Below are 24,209 nucleotides of genomic sequence, written 5' to 3'. Positions count from 1 at the left end.
AAGAGGTTAATGTTCAAGACACGATCGCACTGTTAACATAAAACTACGGAATTATTGACGACGAGCACAAACATTAGAAAAAAATAATAATAAATCTATTTGATAAAAATATTTGATTGCAATTGCAAGGACGACAAACGAATGCTTTCATGCGAACCAATTTGAGTAGATGATCAAATTAATTCTAAGTACTGTTGATTGCTCGCTGTCTAGAGTAGCGAAACTGAAATACTGAACTTCTTGAATATCTAAGTAGTTTTTCAGTATCTCCTAGCAAAACTACATCTCAACAGCAACAGAAAATCCGAACCGAATCTATTATATGGTAGTGGCGGAGGAGAAAGCAAAAGCATCGAAAAAAATGTTCCACTGAAGAACACAACTCTAAACGATGAAAAATATCTTAGGTCACTTTTAACCTGGAAACAATCCTTGAAATCACTTAGTCTGGTCTTTTTCAAGGTTAGATGCGAATGAACCGAGAAAGCAGAATACTAACTCAAAACAATATCATAACACCAATGAATCCAAACATGTTCCAGAATTCACAGAAGCTCTCTTCAGCCAGTTATAAATATGAAATAGATTTCTAGAATGCATCGAAATCACTAAAATAATTCTTTATTAGAATGCTTGCGTGGCCCTAAAAAGGACCGATTGCGTTGTTTTGTAGACACAGCTCAGTATACATCGCGACATTTTTCTCGTACTACATACAGTGCGGCTCCAGGCGATAATATATTTGTCTTCCACTACCGTTATCTATTTGATAACGCGTAAAAATCAACAATACTCTTCTGCTTTGATTCTCCTCTGCGCTATGCTTGCTTCATGCTCATTCTGAATATGGCTTCTGTGGTGAGAAAAATTATTTAACACAGCACTGAGGTTGGGGTAAGCACAATATTTAGATAAGTTTCATCGACAACGGACGACATCCATCGACAAATCTTGATATTTATAGATTTTTGTGATTTGAATAGTTTTCAGCTTTGAGCTATCGAAACAAGTTTTTGGGCCAATAAGTAACCAGTATTTCTCACACACGTTTTATCTTTCGAATGAAGTGATTGACATACTACTTTGTACAACTGACAAATGGGTATTGACACCCGAAACATTGCACCAGAAACGAAACGTTCTCGTTTTAGAAATTTCGAACTTACATCTCATTGAGAAAGACTGCTGTCTGATTGCTGGACCGAGACGGCTTGAATGATGATGATGATTATGATGTTTTGAATTATCTAGTCTTGAAAAAGACCATTTTCGAAAACTAAACTGAACAGGTTATTTCGAAAGCCTTGCGGTTGTCTGGTCGCTAGATAGATGACTGATGAATTGTGAATACTTTAATTTTTAATCGCGAATGGATTGTTTATACTAAATGAATAGAACACGGGAGAGCTAAGATTGAAATATTTTCTCTATCCACATTGCCCATAGAGCGAGTGCTGCATTTGCATTTCGAGTGACCGATTTACACTCGTCTGATTAGCAGTGATATTTATATTTTGTACCTAGCTGGTATAAACTCGGCCAGGGGAACACGATAAGAAAATGTGTATTATGTATCTTACCGACAAATTTTAGGGAATTTCCAATTTGTTTGGAATGCAAACTATCAAATCCCGTTCAGATTTAAAATAAATATTGAAAGTAAAACTATTTTAAAGAAAAACGTTACCTGTTGATTTGGTGCTATTGATAAAAGGCATAGTATTATGTTAAAAAATAGGTAATAATTTCATATTCATATTTTCATATCCATATTTTAATTTTAATTCACTAATACCGACAGAATTAGCTCTAATGATCGGATTAAATATATTTGATCGATAATTAATCTACTATTACCACTCAACTAGACAACTAACTAATGTGTAATAATGACCCATTCCAGCGTGACGTGACAACGGTTTGACTCACTAAAAATAGTTTTTTTTTCTAGTTTTCATGTATAAATCATAATCAATTTCCAAATGGTAAACGATTTTGAAGTGAAATTGAGAAAATTTCCTACAAGAATCTTCAGTTGGAGAATATTTTGCAGTTGAATTCGCTTGTTTTCAGCCCAACACTTTTGTGACGTGACAACACCTGTCTTTTTGCGGGTTCCGACTTTTGAATATTATTGTTGTATTTTCAGTTCCGTTTCAAAACATACAAATAAACTTTGTTCTATGATTTGTCAACAAAAGATGAACGGTGATTCCTGTATATTCAGTTTTTCAAAAAAAACTCACAAGAACATTGAAAAAATCGGCATTTATTTTGTGACGTGACAACGCACTCTGTGCGAATAAATAGTCTCCACGAAGCGTTATCACGTCACACAATCAATAAGTTGTATTAAATAAGAATTTCACCGTATTGTAGCAAGCGATATACTATTTTTTATGTTTTTTTTTACTCTGAATACTTCTTGCTTTCCTCTGAGATCGCCCCTTCCCCTTCCAAAAGTTCATCCTATATGGAAAGGTGGTCCTAACGCAACCGATGGTCCTGAACCTACCCTCCTTTGTATCGCAGGAACGATGTTTCCTACTGAATTTTCAATAGTGTCAAATAAAAGGTGTCATAACGCTGACAATTTGATAATATGGTGACTTTTTCTGGCTTTTACGTTTTCATCCCTTCAAAAACAGAGAAGAAATATATTCGACCTGTGTGCAAAATGAGTTCTATGTTCTTCTAGATTGTGAAACATTGCGAAACAAGGCAATTTTAATCGTTTATGGTGTGTTCATCAAAATAAGCTATATAAATTGAATCTACCTGTAACCTGTAATACACGGTATATCTTTATTTGGGAAAAGTCGGGTGTTCCTAAACCGACCTCTAGGTTTTATATGGTGATTGTTTAACACGTTCACTCTGGCGCTTGCCATCAATGGCTAGCACAATCCTGGTTCTTCGAGTGGAGCTCACTATAGGGGGAACGCATTTGATTTAGCTATCAGAAACTTTTGATAAACTCTTTGTATGCATCCGCGCACATATCTGTGCAAGGGCGCTTATGTTTGCGTGTTGAAAATGACTTTGACTTTGACGTTGACAACGATAGTTGATCGTTGATGTTTGCGTGTGCATTTGTATGTGCTCTTTCTTTGTATAACTTCACACACGTCGCTCTAAGGCTAAGTTTATTCCACTCAAAGATTATCTCCTTCTCACCTAACAATTCACATCACCATTCCCGATCGTTTTGTAGGAATTCATGCCATTCCCGGTCTTTTATATCCGTTTTTAACGAACCGGAAGTCACCATCCTCGATTCCAAAATGGCATCGAAATAAGATATTCGACTTCCGCTAGTAAGCCCATATCGTATGGGGTTTCCATATTTTTTTTAGCATTCAATACTACCATCAGTAAACCGGAAGTTGAAATAAGATTATATCTTATATTATGGAATCTACGTTCATATATTGTTGATAAAACATAGGAGAAAGATCATTTGTATGTTTTGAAACGGAACTGTAATTAATTAAATTAATCATTAATTTTCAACAGTCCGAAATAGCCTAGCTTTGCGCAGTGGCGATATTGTAACCAATCAGGTTTATCCGAGGTGCGATTATTGCTAGTTGAAAAAAAAACAGTCCGAAACAGCAATAAGTGAGGTTGCCACGTCACAAAAGTATTTGATTGACAACAAGCCAATCTAACTATACAATATTCTCCAACTGATGATTCTTGTTGGAAATTTTCTTAATTTTACTATAACATCGTTCAATGCTGTGTGCTTTATTCATGAAAACGCAAAAAAAGTGTTTGTAGTGAGTCAAAATGTTGTTACGTTACACTGGAATGGATTGTATACTTTTCGTGACGTTACAATAACTTCTGGAGACAGTTGATATTCCTCTATTTGTGAACCGATCTAAACCAAATCTTGTGGGTTGTTGACCTTCATTGTTTGCTCAGAGAAACCCAAGTATAAAAATGTTTGAACCTATGTTCATCTGGTAAACTAAAAAAATGCTCTATTTTCGTGACATGACAACGCTTCAAAATACCTGTTTTTCAAATGCTTGTTTCTCATGAATTACAAAATGAAACGTAGGTCCACCCACGACTCTTCAAACAAGCATTTAGTCACCCATTCAATGGCATATAGACATTGAAGTTTGGTTAAGCATGTGTAGAGATATGTCAAGAAACATAAAAATAGTGAAAACCTAAAATATTTTAAATATAATTATGTAATTTTTAAAACTCGTCTCTCTCAAAGGTTGGTGCATAAAAATTAAATTTGTTACAAAAAAATTATTATATAACTAGTGCTTATTCAAATAACGTTTCCAATTTTCTCCTAAAATTAGATTTGAAATTTGGTTGGTAAAACTCCATTATTCTCATCTCATGTTTCCTAAATTATTTCTTAAGTTTTCATGATTGTTGCACATTCAAAAGGGTATCGAACCAGGCGGTCTAGCTCTGTCAAAGTTAATAAATAGTACAATACACGTGTTCGATGCCATTTTCACAAACCTAGTCATCGATTGTAACAATTCCAATACGATGTAGTTGCGCGTTAAATAAATAATGATTAGAAAAAAAAATGGATGAGTTATACCTATGATATAACCGCAAGGTTGACGTGAGACTACCGTTGGCTTTGTAACCATTGGTTTGTATTGATTGAATTATTGATTGAATGAAACAATTTTCGAATTCAATTGAATTTAACATATTTGCTGTGTAAGTAAAGAATTTGAACAAACGCCATGTAATTTAACCCTTACAGGACCATAAGATGTCTAAGACTAAATATGCCAATACAACATAATATTTAAGCTATTGTGGGTGTAAAGTAAGAGAATATCACCAGAAAAACATAGCAGGGTGTATAGGGTGTTTCATGGGAAATATTTTTCCCTATGGACCATAACAGTAAATAAACAAAGAGTTAGGTTAGGTTTTATAATATTTTATTAATTGCTTTGTAATAAAAAAAACATAATAAAAATTGTCAAAAAAGTAAAAAGGGGGTCTCCGTAGCCACATTGGTCGCGCGTTCGCTTAGTAAGCGATCGATCGTGAGTTCAAAACTCAGGACCCTCATTGACTTTGTGTTGTTACAGAATAGCTACGTCCACGCAACAATCATCAGCGATGGAGATCGATCCACGGTCGAAATTAGATCGATTCATCCATATAACTGCTCTGCTCTGCAAGACACATCGGGCTGCTGTTCTATAAATAGCTCAACAATGATCAATCAACTTTCTCCGCTGTCCGGTGGTCTAACTGGATAATGGAAGAAATATACAATACAGAATACTCTTACGCCTAAATGGCTACTGTGTAAATGTACCATATGCAATGGTATAGAAGGAATACTGGCGAATGGCAGCTGTGTAATGTAATGTGCTATAATTATAGATATGATAACCATGTGACATGTACACGATTAAAATTCGGCTCTGTTACAGCTAAAATGCTAAGAGCCTGAAATAAATAAATGGGATAAAAAAAATTAAAAAAAGTAAAATGAATTATCATTCATGGTATTCTACGAAACAATTTCGTTTACTTGTGAAGCACAAGTGGACATTGCACATAACACGTTTATTATGTGTCCTTTTTTCTATACGCTTTGCACAATTTAATTGCGTTTTTTTTCCAATGCGGAGCTTTTCAGAGGAGACATAAGTGGGTCTTGATCGCTGTCTACATGTAAAATGATTTATTAGATCTGATGGCTGTGTTAGGGAACATACTTCGGTGGGAACATTCTATCCAGCATGTTCTGTGTTTAGGTTTTCATTTTACCTCCCATATATATATAAATATATATATATATATATATATATATATATATATATATATATATATATATATATATATATATATATATATATATATATATATATATATATATCGGCTAGACGTAGTCCTTCGTCAACAAGTCGGTACATCACGCGAATGAAATCCCGACTTACATGCAATCTCCTTAACCATGGCTTAGGATTAGTTGTATGCTATCAGCGATCCATGTTATCTTCGCTTCAAGTATATTGGCGATGAGTATTACAAAAATGGAAATTTTTAGCATTTAGAATTAGCATTGAACAATATCGTAGGTGGTACGAGTTCATAACTGTTAAATTAAAAACTGGTATCCATCCGTTGCTGATGATTAGTATTATATCTCAAATGAGACATGCTTTCTCAAAAATTAAGAATTGTCCTTGCAACTGCTGAGGAAACGGAAGGAATGTTAGTTCGACATTAACTTAAGAGAGATTCAGAGAACTCTACTCTGTGCGTTGCTTCTCATCAGCTGTCATTGCTTGTACTAGAACATTCACCCGACGCAGTCTGTTGATTTGCAGCCACAATCTAGCATTCGCGTCACAATTTTTCATGTAAATAAAAACAAATTAAAATTCGTATGAAATTCTTGTTATTGTTGTGTCCACGGATCAGTTGAATGTTTTTAAAAACAACACATTGACATATTCGCGCTGACGGTATTGAGCTTCGTTTACTAGTTTAAGGGAGCGTGGAAGAATAGCTGATTTTCAGTCGGAATGAACACGTTTTGAAAATTAAAATTATGAATGAAAATTGGCTTTTCCATATCAAACTAGTATTCTATTTAAATGAAAAACATTTTTGTTTGCAGGTGGTGAAAAAGTGTCATACATAAATTTTTATGAAGACAACTCTATATTATGATGAAAAAAATCAGCAACAATGTTGGAATTGTTTAGCCATATGGTTGAATGAAAGTCAGAAACACGTGTTTCAAGTAGTCAAATAACATGATGTGAAAATTTTCATTCAAATTTTGAATTTAAAAACCGGCTCTGTGTCTTCTAATCTGATAGAGATTACACTAACGAGTTTGGGACCCAAATTATGGCGAGTATTTGAAGTTGCCACCAGACGTCGACACCATGCCACTGTCATCGCGAATTCGGCGCAAGCAGTTTAGAACAAATGTTAGCATTTAGTACAACGATGCTAATGACGCAACGCATTATTGTGTTCGACTAAATGGAAACATACATATTTAAAATGAAGTGTCAGAGCACAATTGTCGCAACGCAACGCATAGCACGGCATTCTGGTCCTACCTTACGACCTTTCAGAAATGTCTCTAGAATTTAAGAATGTGTTAGTAGGAAAAGTAAGCCATAGGATACACTCAGCCGATGTTACTACCACAGCTTGTTATAATCAATAATTAAGTGGTACTTGATAATTATATTACTAGCTGACACGGCAATCTTGGTTTTGCCCAAAATGGATATTTTGTTATCAATACCTTCAAACATTCACGTTTTCTTACTAAGCGAATGTTCATGGGTCCGATCGCAGAACTGTTTATTGATTGATCTTCTAATTGACCCTGATCCTTTTCCTTTTACTATAAATTTCTTAGTACTTCTACCAAAACTGGTCATTATAATATCAAATTATTTTCAGACACAACTCTCTTTCAATATGTTTCAATCACTTGCAAATAACATGTTTCTCCGTTATATGGAATACACGTTTGATCCAGAAAGTATAATAAAAAGAAGACATATCAAATCGGACGAGATTCCTTCCTCGAGTTTTGCGCTTACCATCGCATATGGCGACCCGTTTTTTTAGGTATACTGTTATAAGATACAGAAGTGCGTTTTTCACCTGAAAATTCATTTCCACTTTCAAATGAACTAACAACTCTTGACACGATGTAATTGGAGAACATATGGTAATTCAATTTTCCGATTTTTTTTTCATTTTTGTTCAAAGCTTCCCGAAAATTTTCAATTGTCATGTTTGGTTGGAATATGGTTGGTTGAAATATGTGTTATATTTTGATGGGACCCCCAGAAACATTTCTCGTAACCAAAAACTGTCACATGTCAAATTTGGCTTCATTTGCATGATTAATTGACTAGTGTTTCATTTGTATGGCAACCCTTCCCCTTAGAAAGGGGGTAAGTGTGTGGAACCACCATAGAAATATTTCGTAAGCCTAAAACCTCCACACGCCAATTTGATTTCATTTGCTTGACTAGTTCTCGAGTTATGCAGAAATTTGTATTTCATTTGTATGGCAGCTCATTTTAAACAATAAAACAAAAATGGTACGAAAAAAACATACATGATTAGAACAGTTACAAGCGTACACGGTTTTTTGACACAATGAAGTTTTGAACACGTTTGAAGAACAAAATGCCGTTTTTAACGAGTTTTCTTATTTTTTCGATTTTGAAAAATAGTAAAATTAAAAAAATGCTACTTTCTATTGGTTAATGCGATAGAGAGGTGCATGCAGATTGTATTCATATAAACAGAAATCGGTTCGGTGGAACTTGAGATATCGTGTATGCAAGATTAAAAAAACTAGTTTCGAGAAAAACGTGTTTGAAGTTATTGTTATGACCGTACTAGGTTAGATACCGCAGCACTAAAATAAATAACGAGATTTTCAGAAAAAAATTTCTAGGTATATAGATTCTCGAATGAATAAACCTCAGGAATATGAAGAAAACAAATTTTGATTTTTCTCAAATTTCTAGACTAGAATCCTGCCTTAAGGTTACTGGGGTAGATAGTGAACACTAGATCTTCGAAGGATATGTTAAAAACTGCGCTTTCCACCCCTTGTTTTCCATAATATATGCTCCTTTGAATTTCATCTGTAACAGAGCCTAATTTATTTGTCATATTTGTCCTATCGATACATATGGCAAATAACACACTTCCGCTTTTTTGTCGGAAGAATATTCGTTTTGTTTTAGCGGGACAGTAGGGGAAAAGGGGGGAATTTGAACCACCTAAGCAAATCGCCTAATATTTCCAAACCAATACGATCTAAATCAAAAATGTCACGTTGTATACTGAGCTACACTTGTTTTCTCTATATCAAGCTTCAAACTACCAAATATATCATAAAATAAAAGAGATGATTTTTGGGACATTAAAATCTGATGTAAGGGTTATTTGGTTATGTGTGTGTTTCATCGAAAAAGACATACTTATGTTTATGTTAAGTATTTTGGGATAATGTTACAATCAGTAACCGTGTTTTGGGATCGATACCAGGTGTCTTAGCCAGATTCCAGACCAGAAATATTGGATTGATACCATCTCAAATTCTGCATGAATCTTTTCACTGTTGTTCGAGCATTTTCAAACACTTTCGTTGTTGGTCAAAGAAAATCCGTTCTGGATGGCCTGAGTTGCTTTTTCAAGCTCCTCCTTCTTTCAACTTTGTCTGTCCATCCTCTTTTTGTAATTCCGTGACATCTGCAATCAATTAGATCAAATAAAAGCCTCAAACCGGTAGGACCAATTCACCCCACAGAAACATGTCCATGTCACCCCACACAACATGCAAAAATTAAAATGCAATTAATTTCATTTATTGTTATCAAACTTACAGTTTCCCAGCATCAAACTGTTCCTCTTCTGTAGACGAACAGAACTTTACCGTACAATACACGAAAATTTAGTTTAATCAGCGGGAAAACCTTAAAACCACGATCGGAAAACTCATATTTTTTGACAATCAAAGTGCTTGTTGTATTCATGCTACCGTTTCCTTCCACCTGTCGAATTTTACCAAAGTTTTTTTTACGTTAGTTACATACGGTTCAACAATAAAAGAAAATGACATTATAAAAAATCCAAGTTGAGCCATACTTTTCAAGATAAAGGGGTGGTCTAAATCACCCCGTATGTCCAACTCACCCTGTGTTACCCTAATAATGTAGCATATCATTCATTGTAGTGTTATTAGTAACACAAAGTTTGTTACACCACAATAGGTTAAACTTATGGTTGCCATGCTTCAACAGGAAAATACAAATAGTCCGATGTTTCTTGTTACATTTTTAAGTAGTAATTGTATAATAACAAACTAAGATGGCCAATTAAGGGCGCTATGTTTCTAACTCACGATTGTTCGCTGTCCACCCCAAACTCAGAAACAGGTAAATAAAAATAAATAAATGTTCTCGTCAAATTCAACTTATTGCATTGCTGCTTAAAAGTATGTATATTATTCAAAAGGTTATGACTATTTGAACATTGACAAAAAATCTCATTCTTCAATCCATCCCCATGAAAATCCTCGAATTCCATGAATCCATGAACATTCATTAATATTCCATATTTCTCGAATTTGAACATTATCGATCGATTCCGTACATTGTTTCAATAGTTTTGCATGGAGTATTATTATATCTCACCTTTGACAAACATCACAATCAGTGCGTGACAAAAAAATTACCGAAAAATCTATCGTCGATCAGAGCTTCTGTCCCTCCCAGCAATAAAATTAATTAACAATTAAAAACATCAATTTATCACCCCTCTGGACGACCCAAACCATTTCAAAACACCGAAAACACACAGAAGAAAAATTACGTTCAGCTCCCGTGTCCAAGCTTGGGAAAATCGTTTACACGTTCACACCCTGGCCAGTGCCATGCCAGACCGGCCAGTGGACCGACGAAAGCAAGCAATAAATGTCTGATTTACGAGCGGTGGTTTTCCCAACCCTCCCGCGCACATCCCCCAGTCACTAGAAGTTGTTGAAACTACTCTCAAATCACCACTCCGATGGTGAGCTGTTTTGATTCTGGTGGTTCGGAGAAAATTTTCCGCTACTATTTCGGATTCCCGAGAACTGAACGCTTTCGCTCTGTTTCCTCCGTTGGCGCTTTTCCTCGTAGACAAGAATTGAGTTGGCCACTGGCTGATAATGAAAATTGAGTGCTATTTAATGTTTGCAATTTATATCTGCTATTCGGATGCGCACGTCTTCATTTTCCATCACGTCGTCGCGGAAACTGTGCTGAAGATAGCCAAGTGAATACCTTCCTCCGAGGGAAGAGATGGAAAGGAAAAAAATGCACCGAACGTGACTGTGAGCTATGGACCGAGATAAGCCAAGTTCATTGCGCAACCTAGAGTTTCATTTTCTGTCGAGTGGAACAATGGATTGAAAACATTTTTCCCGCGTATCAAAACCATCGAACGGGTAGATTTTGATTGTCTGTGCTACTTCTAGCAGGGGAGTTAATTCGTTGGTCACGAGTGCAGCCTTGTTGAAGCGCCGCCAGGAATCGAACGATCATCAATGGGCCTCGAACACTCAATTAGCGCATTCTGTGGTCGATTGGAACGATTAATCGGTCGATTACTCGTCATTAGAGCCAATCTAGAAGTCACGCAGTAGTAAACGATGCTCACGACTGGCGGATGATTGTGCAATTCCACTGTGAAGGCTTTGCCGATTGGTGGTCATTAATATGAACAGTGCGTGGCTTCGCGTTCCAGATCGATCAATCGCATGAAATAATAATAAGCGTACTAATTATTGTTATATATTTTAAATTATTTTCCAAGTGTCCAGGTGACAGACACTTCATGAAGCCATAAGTCGTCAGCTGATCACACCGCTACATGTTGCCAACTAATTGACCATTTCGGAAAACATCAGCTGCTAGTTGACAACCGCAGAAACAGCCGTTCAGCTGTTTGCGAACCGTTTATCTTCCGGGGGACAACTGCAAACGATTATTCGGTCATATAGCGAATAGCCTTAAGCCTCCGAGTTTTCGGACCAAAAGTGCAATTATTTCAAGAACGACGCAAGACGTTTCTGCGCGTTTTAGCGATTGTACCAATGTCTGGAACTGGTTTTGCGACTTCGCGCCATGTGTATATATTGTGCTGTGGCCTCATTTTTCGAACGAATTGTAGAAGCCAGAGGAGTCGGCTTCGGTCAGAGCAACAATAAAACGCGGAAAGAGAGACTGGTGGGAAGGGGCATCAGCAAGATGGTCTCCGAGTGCAAATAACAAGTGCAATTCATTCCGGGAAGAGAAAAGTGCGGGTAATCAGCGCAAATACACAAACGGCGCGGGGATCTAAACACATGGCTGGGATGCTGGAATTTTGTGCACATTGTCTACACGGTTCCGAGGAGAGTTTGCCATCGGGTAAACACTGCTGCATTTTGTTCCGACCACAGAACAGAATTAGCAGAGAGTTGCATACATGGAACCGGATTTCGAAACGTTTCCACCCGCCGTTGGAAGAGCGGTAAGTGGAAACTCGCAAGGCAAATAGAATCCATGATACAAGGTTTCCTTTTCGGGGTTTCGGCTTTTTTGCTGCTGCTGCTTCCGTCACAGTCGCTTTGTACAGCAGATCAGTTCCACTCGAATGTGCATTGCTTTCATCTGTGTGTATGTGTGACAGTGTACCAAGTACACAAACAGCATAAATTTACTGCACTTGACATTGGTCACCAATGCAGCCAGAGATCAAACGAAGATAATATTGATTAATGTTGCATTTTATTAGTCCCAGTAATGTTGCTCATATGCTGACGTGGGACAATGGGGATGTCGAATGAAACACAAATGAAACACAAATTTCTGTATAACTCGAGAACTAATCAAGCAAACGAAACCAAATTTGGCATGTGGAGATTTTAGGATGCAATAGATGTTTCTATGGTGGTTCGACACTCCTCCCCCTTCTCTTAGGTTGGGCTGTAATACAAATGAAAAACAAATTTCTGCATAATTCGAAAACTAATCAAGCAAATGGAGCCAAATTTGGCATGTGAAGATTGTAGGGGGCACGAAACGTTTCAATGGTGAATAGACACTCCTCCCCCTCTCTAAGGGGAGAAGAGGGGTGGAGTCTGTCTTTATTCTATCATATTTTCTGTATCAAACATTTATTCCATTTAACGGAGAAACATGTTATTTGCAAGTGGTTGAAAAAATCTTGAACGAGAATTGTGTTTGAAAATAATGTGATATTATAATGATGAGTTTTGGTAGAAGTACTAGGAATTTTAAAGTAAAAGGTAAATTCAACGGGGTCGATTAGAAGATCAATCAATGAGCAGTTCTGCGATTGGACTCATGAACTTGCGCTTAGTAAGAAAACGTGAATGTTTGAAGGTATTGATAACAAAACACAAATTTAGGGCGGAATGAAGTTGGCTGGGTCAGCTAGTATAATATATAAATATAAGAAATTCTTATGAATTTGAGAATTCCATGCCAAACCGATATAGTGGTTCTCAGATTCTCGTTAAAAGTGATATTTTTGCTCATTGCCGCAAAATATTAGACCCGTATTTTTAAATTTCTTTATTAGGGGGCCCATTTCCACTTTAGGTAAGTCCAATTATTTTTCCAATTTTCCCCAGAAAATACTTTTATCAAAAATTCATAACTATTGTACTGCCGTTCTACGCATAGTTGTCCCATGTTACTTTTTGACGATTTTCACTTTTCTTCATAAAACTTTGTTTTTATGCATCTTACGTCTTTATGTTTATCTTACGGAAAAATACAAAAAAAACATATAGTTTGCTCCCAGCTTTTAAAAAAACAACATCAAGCTCAATTGTCCCATGTTGATATTCTATTCATAACGGTCCCACCATGTATTTTTGTAGAGCCATATCGAATAAATCGGTTCAAGTACAAGAATTTCATGTCACACTTTTAGCAGGGCTAATGCACTCATTTCTGGTTTGGAAGAACGGACTCATTCTCAAACAAATAAGAAAAAGTTTAACAGAACACGTGTACACCTTGTAAGCGAATGCCTAATAACAATGAGATTCATATCATTTCTCCATAAAACAACATCGAGTTCAATTGTCCCATGTTGATATTCTAGGCATAACAGTCCCACCATGAATTTTAAAGCCTGTGACCAAGATTGATTGATTCAAATGAGATAATCTTTTCACATTTCATTAAACAATAGTATAGTGCCTATAAAAAACCCGGTGTATTGCTAAATTGAAATGCTGGTCACAGGCTTCAAAATTCATGGTGGGATTGTTATGCCTAGAATATCAACATGGGATAATTGAACTTGACGTTGTTTTTTGGAGCACTGGGAACACACAATAAGTTTTTTTTTGTGTTTTTCCGAAAGATTATGCATAAAAACATCGTTTTATGAAGAAGGTAGTAATCTGCAATACTTTGCAGAATATAAATCTCGTTGTTATTAGGCATTCCGGAACAAGGTGTACGTATGTTCTGTTAACACATGTTAAATTTGAAGAATCATATCTCAAAAAGGAAAAAAAATATAGCATCTCTAATATATCTAATATATTAGTGCACCCGAGGCCGAGTGGTTAGCGTCTCACATTATCATGCAGGGCGTTCGGGATTTTTCGTCAGATAAATTTCCTTCGACTTGCACTGTGGTCACGCGTATTCTAGAGCTTGCCCTTCGGAATACATTCAAGGCGTGTTATTTGGCTTAAGAAATCTCAACCAAGTATTGATAAATGACGCTAGTTAATGCATACGTTGAGACGGCAAGAGTTCCGCATGGAACGTTAACGCCATTCAAGAAGAAGAAGAAAAAGAATACCTAGATATGTTATGTAAAAGATCCTCAGCTATCCATAAAAAATATAAAAAATATAGCGCCCTCTATCTTTAACCGAGAAAACTATGAAAAACTGACTCAATCAATAAATACAAAAACGAAAATCAAAAATTTTCCCAAATGTAATATTTTTCATAAGCTCATAAGCTCATAAGCTCCAGTTCGATATGTCGATCATCTGAATCGGTACAGTAGTTCAGAAGTTATGAATTTTTGTAATGGAAAAAAGATGAAAAATTGTTTTTTCAAACAATCGGTTAACTTTGGAAAATCATATCCTAAAAACGAAAAAAATTGCATCTCTGATATCGAGATATGTTATGTAAAAAATCCTCAGCTTTCAAGAAAAATATAAAAAATATAGCACCCTCTAGTCCAAAGCCATGAAAACAATAAAAAAATGGTTACAATCAATAATTACGAACACGAAATCAATCTTTTTTGCAGTTCCAATATTTTTTAATGAATGAATTAAGCTTATTGGCTTTAATTTGATATGTCGATCATCTAAATCGGTTCAATGATTCAAAAGTTATAAATTTTTGAAAAAAGTCAATCTTAGGAAAAAGTTTATTCTTCGAACCACCCTAAAATGTAAATGGTCACCCTAACGAAAAAATAATTAAATACGGGTCTGATATTGTGCTATAAAGAACAAAACTACAACTTTTCATTGAAATCTGAGAACCACTATATCGGTTTGGCATGGAATGGCTGTATATAAAAACAGACTTCTATCTATCTTTCTGATTCTTATGGACTCGGAAATTACTGAACCGATCGACTTAAAAATCTGTATGTAGGGATTTTGGGGTCCGGGGAAGGTTCTTATGACAGTTCGAGAACCATCCGCCCACGCTAAAGGGAGGGGAGGTTGCCATACAAACGAAACATAAATTTCTGCATAACTCAGGAACTAATCAAGCAAATGGAACCAAATTTGGCATGTCGAGGTTTTAAAGGGCAAGAAATTGCAAGAGGGCCTCTCTAAGAGGAGGCTGCGATACTAATGAAACACACATTTCTGCATAACTCGAGAACTAATCAAGCAAATGGAACCAAATTTGGTATATGGAGGATTTAAAGAGCAACAAATGTTTCAATGGTGGTTCAACACAATAACCCCCTCTCCAAGGGGAAGGGAGCTGCCATAGAAATGAAACACAAACTTCTGCATAACTCGAGAACTAATCAAGTAAATGGAGCAAAATTTGTGATGTGAGGGTTTTTGGGTAAGAGAAATATTTCTATGATGATATGATACCTCTTCCTCCTCTGGAATGGAGAGGGGGTTCCATAAAAATATTACACATATTTCAACTAAGCATGACAATTGAAAAATTTCGGAAAAGTGAAGGAAAATGGAACAAAACTCGGAAAATGCAATTCCCATATGTTCTACAATTACATAGTGACAAGCGTTGTTAGTCCAATTGATGTTTGCGCTAACGGAATTAATCTGTGTTCGAAAGTGGAAACGAGTGTTAATGTCATAAAATGCACTCCTATATCTTCTTCTATCTATATAAATAAAAATGGATCGCCGAATGTGTTAAAACTCGAGAAAGGAATTGTCCGATTTAGGGCTGTCTTTATTCTATCATATTTTATGTATCAAACATTTATTCCCTGTAATGGAGAAACATGTTATGTGCAAGTGGTTGAAAAATCTTGAACGAAAATTATGTCTCAAAATAACCTGATATTATAAAGACGAGTGTTGGTAGAACTACTAGGAATTCTATAGTGAAAGTTAATTTTGGAGAGTCGATTAGAAGATCAATGAATGAACAGTACTGCAATTGGACCAATGATCGTGTGCTTAGTACCAACACGTGAATGTTTGAAGATATTGATAACTAATAATAAATTTTGGGCGGGACGAAGTTTGCCGGGTTAGCATGATCAAAATTGCGCTGCTGTGGCGTAAATACGTGAGTACCTTTTTTATTCATTCTTTTCACATTTTCATGGCATTTACGTTCTATATTTTTTATTACCCTTTACCATTTACCCGAATGCAACATTTATCCATTGGTATTTGTTACATTCGGGTGAATGTGCTTCGAGTAAACGTGTTTCGGGCAATGTGACACAACACAGGTACCCAGGAACCTTCATATGGTGCAGGAACTCGACAATGGCGTCCCAGTTAGGGCTATTAAATGCATTCTTCATGCCGATCGTTACTACTGCGCAGGGTCGATCACCCCTTCGCTTTTGTTTTGATGACTCCTCAGTTTTTCAGATCACCGTCCGGATGGCACCAACAGTGGACCGAACTGCATTTTTGACAGACCATGGTCAATGTACGATTTTGTGAACCGGTTGAGGATAACCCTCTCCAAGAGACTTCTTCAGTTCATTCGCCGCTAGCCTTGAAAAAGGCCAATTGGGAAAACTTAAATTAAACTTTCCGCCTTGATGAAGGTGGAGACAGAATAAAAATGAGAAATGCATCGAGAAAGTCTATGGGGAAATAGGTATTCTTCAAATTTCGTGAATTAAAACCATTCAAGCACTACGTAATTTAACCAACTTTCATTATAACTTAACATCGCACGTTGTTCGAAAAATTTTATTTAGCTTTCTATATGTTGAATCTAACTCCTCCAGTACAGGAGTTTTATTACTTGTTTATTCATAGTGGGGAGGAAATTCGAACGCAAAGGATTTCCGCGCACCATCACGAACTCGTAAAAACTCCATTAAACTTAATTCGTTGAACCAAATCAAATGTCCATCACTTCACCGAATTAATAAAATATGTTGGAGCATGTTTAGGCAAAAGAAAACTTGGGGCTCATAATAATTTTATTGCTTCCTCGCCTTCTCCACACCACAGTCCGCGCGCATATACTTTCCAATTCGATTGATTCAACATTTCCCTTTCTGTAAACTCCATTCAGAACCGGTGTGCAAACGCACACACACACTTGCCCAAACACAGAACGTGCGAACCTTTGTCGAGCGGAAACACAAGAAATTGGTTTCGCTATGGTTGTTGCTCAAGTTCCCTTTCGTGTGCAATTTTTGTTCAACTCCCCCCACCTTCTTTAGCCTTACCAAGCATCCAATAAGCAGATTTTGCCCCTCCTCGTCTTCTTCCTCTCACTTTTTATATCAATATTATAACTTGTTTACACCGGTAAGTTTGCTCCTTCCGTGTTGTTGTTCTTTTTGCCTCGTCGCTCTTTTTTTCTCCGACCAGGGGTGTGGGGTATTCCATTTTGCATAACAAAAACATGAGATTTTTTTCCCACAATCACGTTCTGTCGGCAATTTTGCCGCACACCAAGGCGGCGCCCCATCCAAAAAATTGAAACATTTGCTCGAGCATTCCGGAATCTCACAAAAGATACATATGATCTCTAAATGTGCACATATTATTGTCTCGAAATACCCGGCTGATGGTATCTCGAGCCAATTTCGCCGCCAATCGAAGCGAGACAATGGAACAAGTGGCACCAGCCAGCAGCATCTCTGCTGGCGATTGCTTATCGACCCAATTTCCGACGATGCGACCAAACAAATCGAAATGATGTTACCTTCTTAGTGGCCTTCATGTCGGAAGATGCGCCCGTATTGCTTTCAGAGCCAATTTGCGAAGTCTTCACTTTCTCTTTCTCAATTTCTTTTTCGTGCCCAAAGCGCTTACCTTCGCTTCAACAGCATCCGATCCGAGATCAATGGCAAAAGTGCTTTGGCCGCCAACTTAATGTGCTGCGAATTTCACCCTTTCCGCGGAGCGCGCGGTCTATAATTTGGGCGGCCGCGAATTGGACGAGTGCTGCCGGTATTTGTTTCAGTTCAAACAGTACAATCAATTCTCCCAATCAACACCACGGCCCGAAATGGGGCCCATCAATTGGGATGCTATTAACTTTTCAATTTCGAATCGCGCCTATTTCGAGACAGGGGGGATCCAACCAAAACGCGTCGTTTCCGACCGCACAGACCGGTTGTCTTTTATCGCTCTTTCCAAATCCCAAGAAGTGATTCAATCGGGCTGGGGAACTATAGGAAGTGTACTTGATTAAGTGGTAACTCAGTGTGGGTGCACAGTTCGTGCAGCAAGCGGAGAAATGCAACTTCTCTCCAGTACTCCTAAGCCGAGAATATGGCGGATGGAGAGGAACGGGCGGTGATTTCATCACTCTTAGAATCCGTCGGTGGTGTGTTCGTTACGAAGGGCACAACAAGTCGAGGGAGTTGTTATCTACTTCCTCTGTAATGTTTTCCAGTTGAATTCATTCACGGTTTATGCGTGGCGGTTATTGAAGCCGGGCGTTGCCACTGCACAAGATCCATGGATGTATGATGCCGTTTCATTAGTTGGCGACCATTTGGCTAGAACAGAAAGAGTTGAATGTTCTGATGTTTCCGATAAGACCGATTCCTATTCCTATTCCTATTCCTATTCCTATTCCTATTCCTATTCCTATTCCTATTCCTATTCCTATTCCTATTCCTATTCCTATTCCTATTCCTATTCCTATTCCTATTCCTATTCCTATTCCTATTCCTATTCCTATTCCTATTCCTATTCCTATTCCTATTCCTATTCCTATTCCTATTCCTATTCCTATTCCTATTCCTATTCCTATTCCTATTCCTATTCCTATTCCTATTCCTATTCCTATTCCTATTCCTATTCCTATTCCTATTCCTATTCCTATTCCTATTCCTATTCCTATTCCTATTCCTATTCCTATTCCTATTCCTATTCCTATTCCTATTCCTATTCCTATTCCTATTCCTATTCCTATTCCTATTCCTATTCCTATTCCTATTCCTATTCCTATTCCTATTCCTATTCCTATTCCTATTCCTATTCCTATTCCGAGAGATATTATTTCCATGAAATTCTTACTATTAACCGCAAACATCGTCAGAAGAAGCAGGGCTTTTGTCTCAGTGTCATTCGCTTGCTTTTCATCAGTTTTTACTTATTTGCTTTTGTTCTCAGTGATCAACGCAGACTTTTGTCTCGGGATCAAATTAGATCGGATATAAAAGTTACCTTCGCTACATCTCTACCTAAGCTCAACAAATCGAGTCCGATCAATTTACAACGATCCTCTTGACTGGGTAAGTTCGAAGGATCGCTCCAGGGCAAGTTGCGTAGGGCGAAACGGACGAATTTCCGCTGGATCACCTCAATTCGCTGGACACTATTTTGGTAGTAGGGAGACCATACTATGCACGCATCTTCAAGATGAGAGCGCACTAAAGCACAATAAAAAGCTTTGATACAATGTGGGTCTTTGAATTCCTTCCAAAGGTATTACCCTCACCTTTGTGATGCAAAAAATGAAACCTAACATCCTAGATGCCTTGGTAGTGATGTATGAGATATGGTCGCTGAACGTTAGCTTTGAGTATAAGACGATACCAAGATCCTTGATAGTTACAACTCGTTGTGGTATAATACTGTTCTTTTATCACATTCCAACTTATTATCAGTTTTTTTTCTTTTTTCTTTTTTAACAGATTTCAATATCTCATTTCATGAATTTCATGTCGACTGCTTCAAGTTGACAACTTTTTTCTACGTGTATGGGTTACCTGATCCATATGGCTGGACAATGTTTATAATCGAATTTGAAAGATTATCCTTCATACAAAATTATAATTTTTAGGTAATATAAAAGTGAAACTATGTATCATTTTCATAACTATGGAAAAAATATAGTATGCAACGCTGCTTTTTCTCGTATTTTCTCCACACACGCAATATACGAGTTTTTGGATACCAGTCAATGTACAAATACAGGGAAACTTCGATTTAACATACCCTCTTTATAACGTACCCTCGATATAACGTACATTTTACCTCGATATAACGTACACAGTTCCAAAGTGTAAAGGAATAATTTTTTGAATATTTTTTTTCTGAAAGAAAAATAAATAATCTGCATTTTGAAACTAAAACATGTTTTGTACCTTCAACCAATCCCAAAATACAACTAGTTTTGGATTCTAAGTGAATCAAGATTTAATCAACAGTACGAAAGGAAACATTATGAGAAAGGCTGGCTTCGTCTTCTAGTTGAATTTTATCATTAACCTCACCCAAACAGCAACACAATAAAGTAATATAAGCTACGTTTCTTAGTTCTTCATTATGCTTCGATATAATGTACAATTCGATACAACGTATAATTTTGAAAGTAAAATATACTTTATATCGAAGTTAGCTTGTATTATCATTTTAATAATGCTTATCAGGATGCAATATGAAAAAAGCTTATAATTAAATATAGCTGTGAATATCACATTCGGGTAAATATTGCATTCGGATAAATGTCGCATTCGGGTATATGTTGCATTCAGTTGTGTCCCATTCATCCGAATGCCATTCACCCGAAACACGTTTACCCGAATTTTATTTACTCAAATGCGACAAATACCCGAATGGACATTTAACCGAATGCAACGTTTATTCGAATGTGACAAATACCCGAATGCTACATTTACCCGAATGCAACATTTACCCGAAAGGGATGATTAGCCCAATGAAGAAAGAAAAATTCCGACAAAGCAGATTATGAGTTATGTCGAATCTCTTGTTACGAAGTTACGAGTTCAAATGAGAAATTGTAATGAGGAAATTCGAAAAATATGTTGAAGACTTAGTTGTGTCATTTTTAGAAATTAGTGTGGGCACAATTGACATGCCGTTTTCTTTTCTTTCCGTTTTGCTCTTTAAGGTCAAGAGATCATTCAGAAATGAGCATGGTTTATGGAAAACTCCGAAGATAAAGCAGGTAACATGAACATAAAAAAGTCAAATGAAAATGTCAAAAGAATACATAAGAAAAAAAAGGTACTTATGTATTTACCACCGCAGCGCAGTATTTATCATGAATTTATTATTTCGTGGTGAACTTTATTCTGAGATCAATGTTATGGGGGCGAAGTCCTCATACAACCAGAATAAGGATCCGAAGCCACCGAGATGACGCAATCCGAGTCGGCCGCCGACCCGTCGTCGGAAGCGGTGGGCTCTCGCAAGCAAATTTGTGTTCCACCGATTGCCCGGTTTGTTTGAAACATAGGAGACGATCCTTTAGTCAGTCAGGTTTAGTCAGGTATACGTTTACCCGGCGCATTACGTTTGATCGGTAAATTGAGAAAAGTTAGCAGAGCATGTAAATTGCGATAATTTATACATAAAAATTTTACGAATAAAACATTGATAGCATTTTTTCAAAGAAAAAAATTGAAAAGATGTTGTTCGAAAAACTTTTTCTATGTAAATGTGCCCATCTTCCGATGTATAAGTGACTTGTTGGAAATTATTAGGGCTATTTATATCTATTTTTTCAGAATTTGAAAAACACATGTTTTCGTGAAAAATGAATTTTAATTTTCAAAATATTTTTTTTCAATGGAATTTGTTTTCCAAAAATTTTGATATTTTTTAATGAAAACGTAAAAATTTTCCTACATTTCATTCTCTGACCAACTTTTTGAAGATCTTATAGTTTTTTAATTAAGATTTTTCGAAAAAAAGTTGAAAAAAACTCAAAATTAAAAAAAAACTCACAAAAAAATCTATCAGACCTACAAAATTTTAGTCAAAGAATGAAATGTAGGAAATTATTTTGTTTTTCATTAAAGAATATCGAACAAATTATTGGAAAAAAATTTCAGTGAAAAGAAATTTGTTTTAAATTAAAATTCATTTTCCTCAAAAACATGTGTTTTTAAAATTTTGAAAAAAAATATAAACAGTCCTAAGAATTACCAACAAGTCACCGATGCATCGGAAGATGGGTACATTTACATAGAAATAGTTTCTCGAACAACAACTTTTTCATTTTTTTCTTTGAAAAAATACAATTAATGTTCAATTCGTTTCATTTTTATGTATACATTATCGCATTTTAAATGCTCTGCCAACTTTTCTCCATTTAGAAACATGTCAAACGTGAGAATTTACATACAAAAATGTTACGAGCAAAACATTATTTTGTTCAGGAGTCTTCAACTATAAAAGAAAGAAGGTTTATGTCTTCGACAAAAGTTCATGTTTTAATAATATCTAAAACTTTGTCGAATACACTATATCGCTATCTTGACTTTAAACAAAATTAGGATTAGTTGCATTTAAAACAAAAAACATGCAAAAGTTGTTGTTAGAAAAACTTATATATATATATATATATATATATATATATATATATATAATATATATATAATAATTTTTTAGAAAAATTAATTTTAATTTTTAAAATAAATTTTTTAAGCGAAATTTTTTTTCAAAAAATATTTGGTATTTTCTGTGAAAATGTTTGTTAACAATTTCCTACATTTCATCCTTTGACCAGAATTTTGTAGGTATCAGGGTTAGGGTGGTCTTGGTGGAAACCCTACAGTCGCCTGTGATGTTTCAGTATATTCGTGATCAGAATATGTGAATTGCATTCTACTGATCTTTCTCAAATATCCTCGCATGGCATATGGAATTATCTTCTGATGTCTTCACTGAGGATGGCTTATGTTCTTGTTCTCAAGAATACTATCTCAAGAGGAAAGCGTGCCACGATTTCGTTTAGAAAATGTGAGTTTTTTTTTTTTGTTTTTCAAATAATTTCCAAGTCTGTCAATTTCATCACATATTTTCAAATATCTTCAAAATAGAAACATTTCTTTACGCTTAACATTCGAACGCTAAATGCTGTTTTTGACATTTTAAGGGATGCGAGAGCGAGTAAAACCACACATGACACTAACTGGCATGAGGTGTTCACACTGTGTGAGTAGCTATACTGCAGTAACTGACTAGGCCGACTCGTATGCTTACTCGCAGCGTATAAACTAGGCTTAATTTTTAGTCCTTCATTGCGTTATCCGCGATTTTCTTCATTCGCGGTGACCTTGCCAGACTATTCCGCGGATAATCAGGATTGTACTGTATTTGTTATATGGAGAATGTTTCAAAAAATATTGAACCACCGTTTTTGAACCGATTCTTTGTGTATTTCTACTCTGTACTCTACTGCGCTAGTGCTCGCAGCCACATTGGAGCTGTCGTCCATTAGCAAGCGCACTGCTGTACTATTCGATATGTTACATCGTCCGTACCTACATAAATCAAATGAAAATGTAATGCACTGTTGTGGTATTGTTTCAACCCAAGTAATAATTACACCGTCCATTGCCATTATCATCGGTCCAGCGGAGGGCGTCTTTATAAGGTTTCAATCGAAAGACATTCCCCGGCGTCCCTGGTGGCTCTAACCACATTATAAACTAGTGATGCGGAGTTGGATTCACGGAAAGACTTATTAAATATTTTTTTCCCGTCTCCGAATAAATCGAAAACCCACAACTGAAGTGGAGTGCATTCTTGGGACAAATTCTGCCCGCCTCAGCCACGATACTACTCAGCGGTGTTGAAACTGCAGGATTAATGATTTTACAAATTGTTAAAGCCATTGCTCGCCGCCGTCTGCCCGTTTCCAATACAATGGGTCCCACTCAATGGGGCGTGAAGTCGGGACACGGTTCTCACCCATGGAAACCCTTTTTTCGCCGGTGGTAAACTTTTAACGAGGGGAAACGCACAACAGAACACCAAATGTCCATTAGCACATTCTCGATTGGTATGCAAATAATTACATCGGCAAGGTGTGTGTGTGTGCATAGCAGTCGACGGAAAGTTGCACCTGAAGGAACTTCTCTGGGGGTGGTGAGGAGTGCAGTAATGATCCATTCGGTTGTTGCTCCAATGTGGGAAAGCCATTACACGTTGGCTTATCGATGCGTTTCGATGCTGTTGAGAGAAGAGGGACCTC

General features: G+C 36.4%; 1 protein-coding gene and 1 pseudogene across 1 annotated transcript in view; one reads left to right on the top strand and one right to left on the bottom strand.

The window, feature by feature from the left end:
* Positions 1–24,209, bottom strand: part of LOC129775787 (GATA zinc finger domain-containing protein 14) — a 301,077-nt gene that overhangs the window by 118,987 nt on the left and 157,881 nt on the right. The window lies entirely within an intron of this gene.
* LOC129780745 (U4 spliceosomal RNA) lies at positions 3,530–3,662 on the top strand (annotated as a pseudogene).

Source organism: Toxorhynchites rutilus, chromosome 3 (genome assembly GCF_029784135.1).
Source record: "Toxorhynchites rutilus septentrionalis strain SRP chromosome 3, ASM2978413v1, whole genome shotgun sequence".
NCBI lineage: Eukaryota > Metazoa > Arthropoda > Insecta > Diptera > Culicidae > Toxorhynchites > Toxorhynchites rutilus.
Note: the sequence above shows the minus strand (reverse complement) of the source record. Positions and strands in the feature narration are given on the sequence as shown.